The sequence below is a fragment of the Spermophilus citellus genome (genome assembly GCF_964194105.1).
Source record: "Spermophilus citellus genome assembly, chromosome: 18".
In the NCBI taxonomy this organism is placed as follows: Eukaryota; Metazoa; Chordata; class Mammalia; order Rodentia; family Sciuridae; genus Spermophilus; species Spermophilus citellus.
Window position 1 is genome coordinate 15,790,295 of NC_138200.1, and position 13,876 is coordinate 15,804,170.

Sequence of the window (13,876 nt, forward strand, 5' to 3'; positions counted from 1 at the left end):
GCCCTCTCCTTGTATCTGGCTATGAATGCCATTATCGGAAGGCATGGCAGCCATCTTGTGAGCATGAGCTGAAAGTCACGTGCTGAGGACACAAGGTGAGGAGACAGGAGACGGAAGGGGCCCATGCCTCCCACAGCAGCCCTGCCCAGCCTCCCTGCGCTCCCTTTCCTTCCTAGGTACAATAGGCTGATTGTCTCGCGAGCAGAGTCGCTGGGATTCTGTTACATGTAGCAGAGTGCAATCTTGACGGACGGTGGTCCCATCATGTTCTCGCTCTCATTTTATAGAAACTGAAGCTCTGTAGGGAGGCCACCAGCTAAGGTCACATACAGGCCGGAAGGAAGAAGACTGGAAGGTGATCTTGTATTCCCAAGCACTTCACAGCAGCACCAGAATCTTAACTGCCAACGCTGGCTTGTAGAACCTGGGTGTCCTCCTGCTTATCCATGAGTTGCCTGTTTGTCCATCTCCCCTTCCCCACAGAGCACCAGCTTCTCAGAGCATGGACTCTGCTCGCTCCTGTCCCCTGGAACCCACAGCAAGTGCTCACACACCCACTGAATGAGTCAGGAGTGGACCCAGGAAGGCTCTGCTACTCCCCTGGAAAGACGGACACAACACTGGCTTCCCAGCAGGACATGCAGGTCCACAAGGGAGCAAAGCCCAAGGCCCGCGGTCCCGGCAGAGTCTGGCAAATCTGTCCTAAAACCTCCCCTGCGACTGATTGGGGGTCACCAACTCTAGACGACTTTTTTTTTTTTTAAACTTAGGTCTCGGGACAATTTCCCTACCCAGAGCAAGCACCTCCCTTGCTGGTGCTGAGCCTGTGGGAACAAGACACTGCCTGCTCTTGGCTCTCTTCCTCTCTGTGACTCCCCTGTGATATACCCACCTGTGAACCCCCAAGTCTGGACCATTCAGAGGACTCTCACCCATCTGCCTAGTGACAGGGTTTGGCTGTCTGATGTGGAAAGGCCATCTCCCCGGCATTTCTGTTGGGTGCTTTGTGTAGACACACTGCCCCTCCCCCACAGGTGGCAGGCAAATAGGCGTGGCCTGCCCCACAGCAGACCAAGGCCTGCACCTGTATTAACACCGACTCAAACATCCTTCAAGATGGGCTTTGATGGTCCCCCGTTTTACGTAAGAGAAAGCGAGGCACAGAAGAAGAGTAATCTACTTAAGTAACATGCGCACAGCCACAGCTGGTGAGTAGCAACAATGAGTTCAAATCCTGCAGGCTTTCTGGCCCTGCACGATGAATAAAGGCCCAGCCCACCATGGCAGGAAGATAGTCCTGGAGTCAGGTTTGACAAGGAGGGAAAGCTTAGTTCCTGATCCAGATCAAACACTCTCACCGGCTCCCTATGGTATTCTAACTATCTTGCCCTTTGTGCATCTGTCAATATCAAGGCTGAAAAAGCCACTGTTTTTCTAGTTAAGAACCCTGCAGGGAGAAGCTTCTGGGAAGCTTCCTAATAGAGGAATACTACTGTCCTGCCTATGACTGTGAGAAGGTGTGATACCTGAAGCCATAGCAGCCATCTTGTAGTCATGAGGAAAGGACAAGATGACTTCAGAAGCACAGACCTGGGGACCTGACATATGGAGCTGCTGAACCAATCCTGGAACTACCTTCTCTCTTGGCTTCTAGCTAAAAAATGCCACAGTGAGTTGAGCTTTCTGCAACAGGAAATCAGAATGGACAGCAGCTTTACCTGTATCTAAATTACACTAGAATGGGAGCTCCTTTGAGGGCTGGGATCAAAGCAGCTTTGTCCACTGCTGTCCCTCAGCACTAGCACAGTGACTGTCACAGCAGGCTCTCAGTCAACATCTGGTGGGTAAGCTGAATTTATATACTTTATATCCCCTGAGATCATATACAAAGTCACTAAAATGTGGCGCCAGGACCTCAGTGCCAGCAACACTTCCTCTACTCTGAACGAAGGCATTTTACCCGGAGTCTCAGTTTCCTCAAATGTACTGACCTCCAGGCTTCACTAATCATACACAAGGACCCCTCAGCATGGACCTGCAGTGACACTGGGGAGGCCTGTTAGCTGCTGTCACCACAGCCTCTCACCGTTTCCTTGCCTGCAAATGGTGACCATTGTGTAGTGGCTTGATGGCCTCTAGCGGGTAAGAGAGAAAGCAAGGCGCTGGGCGGGCTGGTGCGCAGTCCTCTCTTTCATGCAGGACACAGCAGCAGTTCAGGGCACAGGATTTGAACCCCAGCTCTGCTGGGGGGCCTTGGACAAGTCACGGATCAAGCTGTCCCTAAGTGACCTCATCTGTAAAATGGAAATGAGACGCTCCTTCATGGGGTTGTGGTGAAGATGAAATGAGGTGACGTGATGCTCCCAGGGCAGAGCCTGGCCCGGTAACCACCAGGACGCCTTAGCCGCTGTTCCTCCAACTCCTACTACGTGGACTCCTGGCGTGTCAACCCCTCCATGTGTGATTTCTGGCAAGTCACTTGCTGCTCTGGGGTGAGTGTGCCTACCTCAAAGGATTGTCATGAGAACTACGTTAACGTGTATAAAGGAGCTGAAACAAGGCCTGCCTTCTAACAAGGGCCAGGCTCGTGTAGGTGAGCTCCGTGGCTTCTGGCCAGGGGTCTCCTGGGCAACTGAGCATCTACGCTTCTGCCCAGCCCTCACACTGCTGTTGGGCTCCCTCATTTACATATCTGGCACTATACCTCTCCCCCTGCTGCCCTAGCCTCTAGGAAGCCGCCTCTCCACTTGCCCAATGCCCACTCGAGTCTACAGCTGCCTGCAGATGCCGCCTTGTGCTGCTCAGTGCTGGAAAGCTCCTCTGGCGTCTCTCCTGGTGCAGAACACGGCTCTCTCCAGGGAGCTCTTCAGGCAAGCAGGGGGCTCTGTCTGCTGGTACAGTGTCCTCGGCAGGGACTCCTTAGCCCAGGGCACAACCCAGCCCAAAGTCCACAGCAAAAGTCAGTGTCTGCTCTGAGCATGCACTGGGGAGTGGGTTTCTTAGCAAAGGAAGAGCTGGTAGCCATGGAGGCCCGTATAGCAGCAGGGCCTCGAAGTTGGCAGCCAATGCCCAAACCTGCCTCAAGTTACCCTAGCGAGGGGCCAGGGTGTCAGGGGTGGTACTTATCACTAAATTATGTACCCGACAGGCCATTTAAACCTTCTGTTTTTTCTCATCTATAAAACAGGGATCAAGCTCCCTGTTTCATCCATTATCTGTCCTCCCGCTGTAGGAACCACATTTCTCAGGGTTCCTGGTTAGCTTCAGCAAATTCTGGAAGGTCATCTCTCAGGCCCTCCACCATGGACAGCGTCTGCTGCTGCGGGCTGTGGGCTGTGTCCCTGCAGCTCTGGCTGCTCATTTAGGGGCTTCCTCTCTGCACCTTTCTGTTTCTCTGTTCCTCCATCTGTTTAACCAAATTGTTTAAACTCAATTCCCTCCACCTAAAACACCTAGAATGGATTCTGCCTTCCCAACAGGTATACTGCCCCACTGGTACCGGGGATTGAACTCAGGGATGTTTAACCACTGACCCACACTCCCAGCTCCTCACACTGTGTGTGTGTGTGTGTGTGTGTGTGTGTGTGTGTGTGTGTGTGTGTATGGTGCTGGGGACTGAACCTAGGGCTTTGTGCATGTGAGGCTGGGGTTGTGGCTCAGTGGTAGAGCGCTTGCCTCGCACGTACAAGGCCCTGGGTTCGAACCTCAGCACCACATAAAAATAAATAAACAAATAAAATAAAGTTATTAAAAAAAAAAAAGATGAAGAAGCAGGATAACAGCAAAGTGAGGACCAAATGGGGGAGATGGGCCCTCCTGTGATCTGCAAGGAGCATGGGCCAGGGCAGCCTTGTGGGCAGCAGCCTGACCATCCCTGGAGAAATCAGAATGTTCATCCCTAGACAATGCTATGACTTTGGGTATAAATCCCTCGGGTTCACACCCAGGAAAGAGGGGTGTCACTGCAGCTCTGTTGCAGTGGCTGGATGCACCCAGAGCCACGTGGCCAGCTCTCAAACACATGCTATTTGGTGAAAACCAGAAGAATCATGTGATATGGAGCCTAAACCATTTCTGAATGTTGACTCTTCACTCAAGCCTCACCATATATTTTGCAAGGATATGTACAAAGCTCCAACCACAGCACAAACACAAGAGGAGGAAGGGTCAAAGGAGGGATGAAGACTGAAGAAGGAAAATAAAAACCCACCCAGCAACAAGGGGGGGCAATACACACTCGCTTTCCCCTCTACCACCAGCCATGTGGTCTTTGGCTGCCAGACCCACTTGCCCCTCTTCTGGGGGCAAGTGAGGGTGGAAGAGGTAGGAACCAGACAGTCACTCTGCTACTAAAACAAAACACCACACTTCCTTGTTCTCAAAGACCACAAAATCTGTTGGTCCAGATTCAACTGGTTAACTCAGTAAGCACTGGGCAGGGACTGGGCTTCAGAGGCCTCTTCCACTGTGGTGGGCACCTGGTGGTCTACTTAATGCCCACTTCCCCTTCTCCAGTTCCTGGAAGATAGATTCCAATTGGTCAAAGGCAACCAGTGCGGCATTCCTGGGTGGGGCCACATGACCTAAGCCGGACCAATTGGAGCCTGAAAGAAAGTATTTAAACCCAGGGGGGAGGAGCTTCGCTTCCCTTTTCTCTTCCTCTCTTGCTCTATCTCCCTCCCTTCTCCCCCACCCCCACATTAACCCTTCTGTCTGTCCCTCTCCTGATGCCCACAGAAAAGAAAGCAAGTGGCCTTAGATGTCACTTGGGGGCCAAGTGTACAGAAGCCTTAGGAGGAAGTTAAAGCTGAGCACCTGAGTCCTTGACAGAAGTGACAAGCTGCTGATCCTACCCCGCCTGATGCCACCCACCCCGGACTGCCAAAACATACTAAATGTCCCTGCTGTTTGGCCAGATAGCACCAGAGTTTCTTGCAATTGAAGGCATCCTAACGGAGACCCACACTGGAGCAGGCATTTTTTTTTTTTTTTGGTCAAACAAGGGGAAATTTCTGCAAGAAACAAAGGGCATCAGAGGCAGGAACGGGAAGGGCCAATTAATCCCTAGGTAAAGACAGTGTCTACAGGTCTCAGGTTGCATGTCGCCGCCCACCCAGAGGCGGTGAGGACAGTCCTTGCACAGTCCTCTGTGCAGGAGGCTCAGGACACCCTAGGCAGTGGGTTACTGCGTGTGACTTGGTCTGCCTCGTCCTTTACCACAGCCGCCTGCAGCCAGCTGCCTCTGTTCCATTTCTCCTGACAATAGCAGGGGGCTAATCCCCAGCTGGCTGGAGCTGAGGATGAGAGCAGGACCAGAAAGCCCGGCCCCGCTCTCCCACAGCTGCTTTGTTCCTGAATCAAAGGTCGAACTTCTGGATCTGGGCTACTGCTGGGAGCTCTGAAATGACACATGGCCCAAGGACCTCAGCGGGCTGCAGTGCACCGTCACTCTGTCAGAATAAAGGGCAAGTGAGATGTGGGGAGACAAAGAAGCACGCACTCTGCAGTCAGCCCGCCCAGGGTCCAATCACTGCTTACTCAGAGACAGCTCTGCGCAAGTGGCCGAGGGACAGCACGGGATTGCCTGGTCCATAAAGCACGTTCCTCACAGAACTGCCGCATTACCAGGAAGGAAGTGCTCAGCACAGGGCCACTGGCACACAGCTATTTCATTAGCACTATTAGCTCGGTATATATCTACTAATTTAATTGTTGAAGTACAATTACAGTAAATTGTGCCCGTTTTGAGTATACATTCAATCAATTTTGACATGTCTGCAGTCATGTGTAACCCATGTGCCAACTGTGTTCCTAGTTCCCTACCCCCAGGCTCTTCTTCCAGGTTCCTCAGCTCACAGAAGGGTCCCCCAGGCACAGCTGTGTGAGGCCTCCAGGTGGCCCCGGGTCCATGATCTGGAGGCTGGAGCCAAGGCACTTTCCCTGCCCACCAAGCTGTGGTGTGGCCAAACTCAAGAGGAGGGCGGGCCAGTCAGGATCCTAGGAGTTATCCCTGATCCTGTTTTGGGGACTGCTCTATGGTCCCCCTACAGGTACTCCTGTTGCTTGACTTTTCCTTGCACTCGGGGTCCCTAGCTGTGGCTCTCTCTCACCTGATTCTCTGACCCCAGTCTCAGTGCAGTGTTTTGTCCAGGTCCCTACCAAGCCTGAAACTCTCCATGGCTGGCCTCAGGGTCAAGTCCAACTTCCTGCCTTTGGCCATCAAGGCTTGTGCTCTGTTTGCCCTGCCTTCCCAGCCTGTTCCCTATCTAACTGGCAACTTTTTCAAATGAAATTTTTATTGAGATGATTGTAAGACACATGGAGTTACAGGACACAGAAGAGAGAGATAACATATACACTTGACCCAGTTTGGCAAATGCTAACATTGTGTAAAACTCTAGTGTAACACCAACACAGATACTGACAGCGACACAATCTACTGATTTTATTCAGATTTTCTATGCTTGTGTATATCCTATGCAGATTCACCACAGTAGGTTTGTGTATTTACCACAACTGAGACTGGAACAGGGGCCAGGGATGCAGCTCACTTAGAGCATTTGCCCAGGGTGCACAGAGCCCCAGGTTCCATCCACAGCACACGCAAAAAACAAACCAAAAAACAACTCTATCACCGCACAGATCCCTTATGTTGCTTTTTTGCAACCACACCCACCTCCCTTCAATCCCGTTCCTAACCAGGGACAACCAGCAAGCTGTACTCCATTTGTATAATTCTACATTTAGAAACTGTTAGACAGACGGAATCACACTGTAACTGGTTCAGATTGGCTTTTCTCACTCAGCATAATCTCCTTGAGATTGGTCCAAACCGCTCTGCATATCAATACTTTGTTCCCTTTTATTGCCGTTAGCACTCCATGTTAGCACTCCATGATCCGGACACTCCAGTTTATCTAACAGTTCATCTGCTAGGGGTAGGTGGGCTGTTTCCAGTTTGGGGCTACGAACAATGGTGTACAACAATGGTGTACGGGTTTTGTTTGATCATTAAGTCTAATTTCTCTGGGATAAATGCCCAAGGGTGCACTGGCTGGTTATGGATGGCTTGTGCAGCTATCCATTAGGTTTTGAAGAAACCATCTATCTGTTTTCCAGAGTGGTTCAGCATTTCACATTTCCACCTGCAGTATCTTGAGAGATCCAGGCACTCTGTATCTTTGCTGCTGGTAACCCCAGTTCTTTCACTCTATAAAGATTTATTGATTAAAATTTTTTAAAAATGATTTACTTAGCAGATGCTATGTGCCAGGTCCTGGTCTAGATGCTGGGATATAGCAATGAAAGAGATGCATAAGTCATATGATCAATGGGAGATTACAGGCTTGAGGGTATGGACAGGCAACACACAAGGCAACTGATCCACACTGGTAAGTGCTGAGAGTCATGTGGTAAAGAGGGGCCATGGGCTCGCAGGAGGCAAGCAGAGTGATTATGCAGCCAGACAGGTTGGGTTCGAATCCTAGGTTTACTTCTACCTGTGTGGCTTATGCAAGAGAACTGACTTATCTGTGCCTCAGTTTCCCCAGCAGCTAGGTGGTACCTAGCCCCTAGGGTTGTCGGGAGGATTAAGTGAGTCAATACCTATAACCCATGGCAGCAAGGGGCCGGCCTGGCGAGGGAGTCCAGCTGCCCTCAGGCACCCAGGGGGCACTGCTAAGAAGCCACCGCTATAAGCTCGGTGGCTTTCCCAAGACACACTCGACATACCCAAGCACCCTGAAGGGAAGGCCCCTCCCTCCAGGGCCAGAGCCTAGCTTGCTGAGGAGGCAGCCACAAGCACAGCAGAAGAAGGAAAGCCAAGTCCTCCACTTACCCACAACAGGCAGAGGCTGCTCGGGCAGAGGAGGTGCCACAGCACAGGACCAGAGGGCTGCTCAGGGCACCGGGGCCTCTGCACACCCAGGGGATTCAACTGCATTCCCAGGCTGGCGGGTGCTGGCAGGCTCCTGTGGGCCTTCCTTGAATGCGGGAGGCACAGGGTCTTGGCCCACACAGGAGCCGTTTCCTGTGTGGTGCTCAGGAGACAAAAGTAAGCTGGAAACTCCCTCCTGGCTTGCTCCACCTCTCTCCAGGGCTTGGCCCACAAGAGGGAACCGAGAGAAGCAAATTAGTTGGCATTTTACAAAAGAAATAGGGAAATGAGGGGAAGGGGTGGGCAGTTGGCAGCTTCAGGCCTGGGAGGAAACAAGGCCCTCTCTGGGGGAGCGGGCCGGGGTCCCTTGTCTGAGAGGAAGGGCCTGTGAGTCACGGCAGGCTGGAGGCGTTCTGAGAGGCAGCACTGTTGGGACCTGTTTTGCAGGCCTCCCTCCAGGTGGTGTGGGGTGGATCAGCAAGCTGCTTTCCTAGACTGGACTGATAAGTCTGGAACCAGGGCACCTCCTTTTTCCTTTACCAAAATCTAAGGCCGCAGAGCGAGTGGTCAGATGTCAGCATGAAGCTTCAAGGTGCCATGTGCCGGGTCTGGAGGGGAGTCTCTGACCCTGACCCTGGCTTTGTGCAATCAATACAAGCTGTCCTAGGGAGGAAGGGAGTCAGGACATCAGGCCTTGAGAGTGTACCCAGGAGTTGAAACGAAACTATCACGTCTCTCCTCAAAGCCCTTCTGTGGCTCCCAAGGGCTTTGGGAAGAAAGTCCAAATTTCTCATTATGGTTCACCAGATCCAGTGTGGCCAGCCTTGTGGTTCTGATACCCCTTCCCTTTCTTCTCTCTGTTGGGGGTCACATGGCTTGTTTTTCCTTTCTACCCCAGGGCCTTTGAGCAGACTATTCTAGGTGCTGGAACACTCTGGCCTCCAGCCCATCCCTGCTGGAGTTGCTATTCACCCTTCAGGGGTAAGCACACAGCCTACTTCTTCAGAAAAGCCTTCTCAGACCCTGTCCCCACCCAGCCTGGAAGAAGATCCCATGCCTTTCTTTCTCAAGGCACTCTATACTTTTCCCTTCTGGATTAATTACCCCAGGTAAATTATGTGTTTATTTCAGTGATTATTTGGTATCTACCCCCCACCCCAAGTGACAAGGGCCATGAAGTCAGAAGGATGGTAATTCTAGTATTACTTTTAACAACAGCTCACTTTATTAAACACCCACAGTGTTTTACAGCATCATCTCCACTCCCTACAGGAGCTTCAGGAGGTCAACACTGTTGTTATTCCCATTTTACAGATGGGGATGCCCATGGCACCAGGCACTCAGTAAACTGTTAGTTGGGGGGAGGGCGTACCCAGATGTTTGGGTTGCATTTCCAACATCCCTTTGCCTTAATGTAAGCCCAGGTTGGCAGAACATTTTGGCACACTCGGGGTGAAAGCCAGAGGTACTCTCACAGTCCCAACCTCTCCCCAATCCCGGAAGACACCAATTTAACACATGTAGACCGCACAGCTGTTTTGTGTCGGGCGTGGCCTGAGCACTAGCCAGGCAGGGCCACACGTTCCCACCATGCACATCTACTGGGGAAGTGGCCACAAAGTTCTCTTTGAAACTGCTGCCACTGGCCATCTGTCACATCACAGGGCCCCTCACTGCTGAGCCCCACCTCTTTCTCATGGGCCCCCTTATTCTGGTCTCCCACATCCTCATGGTGTCCTCTTCCCAGCCTCTTTGACAGATTCCTCACCATCTGTTTATTAAACATCTCCATTCACACCCCTACTGGGTGGAGGTCCTGGGCCCCTGGCTTCCAATGCCGTGCCTTTGTTGAGGACCCATCCATTTCCCTCTCTAGCCAGGACTGCTGCCCTCAACCCTAGACTTGTAAGTCCACCTGTCCTCTCCATCTCTCATGGCTGCCTAGCACTTATCTCACACTGATCAGAGCCAGGGCTGCAGTCTGGATCCTTCACACCTGCCTCTGTAGCTCCTTGTAAGACTCGGCCCTGATGTTCCTAAACTCCACCCCCAACCATCCATCTGGAGTTCAGGCCAAAACCTCAAGGTCACCTTGGGCTGTCTCTCTCAATCCCACATCCAGGCCAGTAAGATGCACTGTTGGCCCCACCTTCAAGATATAAGTGGGATCTGCTCCCCACTCCCACCATCTGCAGCTTGGACCCATGGGCCACAGAAGGTGCTCCTCACCCAATTTTCTGGCTCCCACTCCTGTCCCCATATACAGCCAGAGGGACTCTATTAATATGTGGGTCAGATCACACCCCTCCTCTGCTCAGAACCCTTCCACTAGCCAGCCAGGGAAAAGGCCCTCCAAGGCCTCACTTGGAACTCTGACCTCATCTCCTCCAGTCCTCTTTTTATTTTTGAGGTGGGTGTGTAAAGGTACCTCATTGTGATTATCATTTGCATTTTCATAATGATGTCTAAGCTTGGTGAGGTATTTACTTTAAATAATAATAATAGTAATAATAACAACACATTGTCAGCATTTACCCTGACTATGCGCCAGGAACCAAGCTAAGGGCTTGACTTACAGCAGCACGCTCCCTTTCCCAACCTCCAGGGCCAGATGTATTTTGGAATTCTGAGTAATCTGATTAGAAAGGCGACCCAGCCTAGTCTGGTAAGCCAAGCCATCATTCCTACAGTGACAACATGTCAGTGCGGATCACAGTCCACCTGGGACCATGGCTCTGAAGGAAGTCCCCAAGTGCCACTGTATGAGTTAGGTGGCATCAGCTCCCCTACTTTACCGATGGAGCAACTGAGACACAGGAAGGCTATGTGTTTTGGCCAGAGACACAGAGCTGGAAGTGGGGGGCTGGGATTCTTCACAACTGTCTACCCTGGGTCTTAGGACAGCTGCCACCCCAAGACTCCAGGGGATGCCCGAGACCAGACAGTGAGTAATCCTAGATACACTAGGCTTCTTCCTGTACCTACATATATACCTATGATAAACTTAGAAATTAAGCACAGAGAGTAACAACAATAATAAAATAGACAAATTATAACAATATATTTTGTGATAAAACCAATTTAAAACCTATGAATCACGTATTTTTGGAATCTTCCATTTAATATTTTGAGCCATAGTTTACCACAGGTTAAGGGAAACCTAGGAAAGCAAAACTGATGATAAGGAATGAGGGATGTAGCTCAGTGATGGAGCCCTGCCCAGCATATGCAAAGTCCTGGATTCACCTCCAGTATCACAAAACAACCCCCCCCACACACATACACACACAATCAAGGTCAAGGGATGAGTGTGAATGAATGTAAGGGGACGTGGAGAATTCAGTCTTGCCAACTAGTTGTAGCTCACAGCAGGAAGATGGTACACCACTGAGCTAGTTATATATGTCTGACTAAGCTAATTTATTTTGGATACAAGATCTACCCAAATATAAAGCAAGACTGTCCCCCAAAAATTATCCTCAGAAATGATAGTTGTCTTTCAGAGTCTTTTGTACTGTTTTCTTTTTAACAAAGTACTCTTTGGGAAAGACACATTAGGATCTAAAAACTCAAACGATGTTACTTTTGGCAATAATTTAAAGGAGGGATATATATAATAGACATGGTAACTGTTCCCAAGGGCTTAGTCCCATAATTTTCCAATGTTGTAAGTCACTCACTATAAACAGGCCCTTTTAAGATTAAAAAAAAAAAAAAAAAAAAGGCAGCGGTGGCGGGGGGGGGGGGGGGGCGACGACAAATAATTGTAAGCAACATTCAATCAAGTTTAAATCCTTGAGGTAGGGCTGGGGATGTGGCTCAAGCGCTCGCCTGGTATGCGTGCGGCCTGGGTTCGATCCTCAGCACCACATACAAACAAAGATGTTGTGTCCACCGAGAACTAAAAAATAAATAAATATTAAAAAAAAAAATCCTTGAGGTAAAAGTCTTACTGTATACAGTGGAGCATTTAGCTAGAATTTTAAAACTTAGCCAGGTCCAGTAGCACACTCCTGTAATCCCAGTGGCTCAGGAGGCTGAGGCAGGAGGATCACAAGTTCAAAGCCAGCCTAAACAACTTAGCAAGGCCCTAAGAAACTCAGTGAAACCCTGACTCTAAATAAAATGCAAAAAAGGGCTGGGGAAGTGGCTCAGTGGTTGAGTGCCCCCGAGTTCAATCCCCAATACTAACAAACTAAATTAATTAATTAAATTAAAATTTTAAAAAGTGTGTGTGTGTGAGAGACTACTGAAAATGTCTGGAAGCCAAGTACCACCATATGGGATGAACTTAAATGGAGAAATTTAATTTTCTTAAGTCATTATTTATTATTCATATTGGAATAATTAGTCTGATTTAGAAACAAATGCTTTTGTATGTTTACATTTATCCAGCCATTTATTCCTTTCCAGTAACTGTCCTCAAGAGCAAAGTTTTTGTTAAGTAATATTTTTTTAAAGTAATATAATTTTTTAAAGTAACAAGTTAGTGGCTATACTTCAAGATCACCAGTATACAATTGAGATACTTTTTGTTTTCTGCAGTACTGGGGCTTGAACCCCAGGGCCTTGGGCACATTAGGCAAGTGTTCTACCAACTGAGCTACATCCCCAGTCCCACAGGGTTTTTAAAAAGCTCTGCCTGAGTATGAGTGGCTCAAGGGCTGGGACACAGTTTAGTATAAGATAATATACAAATTCAGCAAGTGCCACACCACAAGCATTCCTGCATTTTGGAAATGTGTAGGTGACACCAAGTGACTAGATAAGGATGTCTGAGAAGAATGGGAATAATGCTGTTTAGGATCTGTGAGGGAATATAAATAACATTTTGAAATTAACATTTTTGATTCAGGATTTAAAATGTCTCACAAAACTAATAAATTAAAAAATATAAACAGGAAGTTAACTAGGCCATTTGTAACCTTAACATTTCAAGTGGGCCCCAAGACTAGACTTTTAAAAATCTATTCTTGGGCTGGGGATGTGGCTCAAGTGGTAGCGCGCTCGCCTGGCATGTGCGTGGCACTGGGTTCGATCCTCAGCACCACATAAAAATAAAATAAAGATGCTGTGTCCACCGAAAACTAAAAATAAATATTAAAAAAAATAAAAAAATAAAAATCTATTCTTTGGAGGGCTGGGGATATGGCTCAGTTGGTAAAGTGCTTGCCTTACATGCACAAAGCCCTGGGTTCAATCCCCAGCACCAAAAAACAAAAACAAACAAACAAAAAAACTTCTCCTTGAAAAGACAGAGAATCTGCTTGGTTTGGGACACACTATTAATTTGGAACAAGTATTTTAAAAAATCTGGAAGATGCACACTAACTTCAGCTTTTAGAACTTATTATCTTGAGGGACGGACCTGGGTTCTTTGGTTTCTTTTTATAAACAACAAGCAAGTGTTACTTTGATAATCAGAAATGCAGAAAGACAATAAAGTTTTACAATATGAAGTTCACCCAAGGAAATGATAAAGTAGCACTTTTAACCCTCAACCACATACTAGAATTAGCTAGGGAGCTTTAAGGCAAGAGAGGGAACAAACCAATCAAAAAAATCACAACAAACAAACAAATATCCCATGCCTGGTCCTGCAGTTGGTCTGAAGTAGGGCCCTTTAAGGATGGCCTTAGGCCTGAGCCTAAGCAACTCCATTTGAAAAACTCCAGTTTGAAACCTACAGTCTCACCAGGCACGGCCTACGGAATCCTCCAGTATGGCCCTCAGGCACAAGTCACTTCTTTCACTTCTCTCCACCCTGACAAACTCAGAGTGAAGTCTCTGGTAAGAGCAAGGAGAAGCAAGAAAATCAGCGTAGGGACCACCAGACCAGATGTTTTAACCCCAGGGAAAATGACATCACCGAGAAATCCAGTGGCAGCTGATAGGGATTGAAAGGGTGGTCAGAAGCCCTCAAGTTTAGTACAGTGATGGAGCAAGTGAGCAGACATTCGGCGCCGACACTGATGCCCTCACACTGGAGAGCCTGGTGAG

At 49.0% G+C, this 13,876-nt stretch overlaps 1 protein-coding gene across 4 annotated transcripts in view; it reads right to left on the reverse strand.

Moving 5' to 3' along the window:
• SIPA1L3 (signal induced proliferation associated 1 like 3) overlaps positions 1-13,876 on the reverse strand; it is a 230,533-nt gene that overhangs the window by 109,619 nt on the left and 107,038 nt on the right. The window lies entirely within an intron of this gene.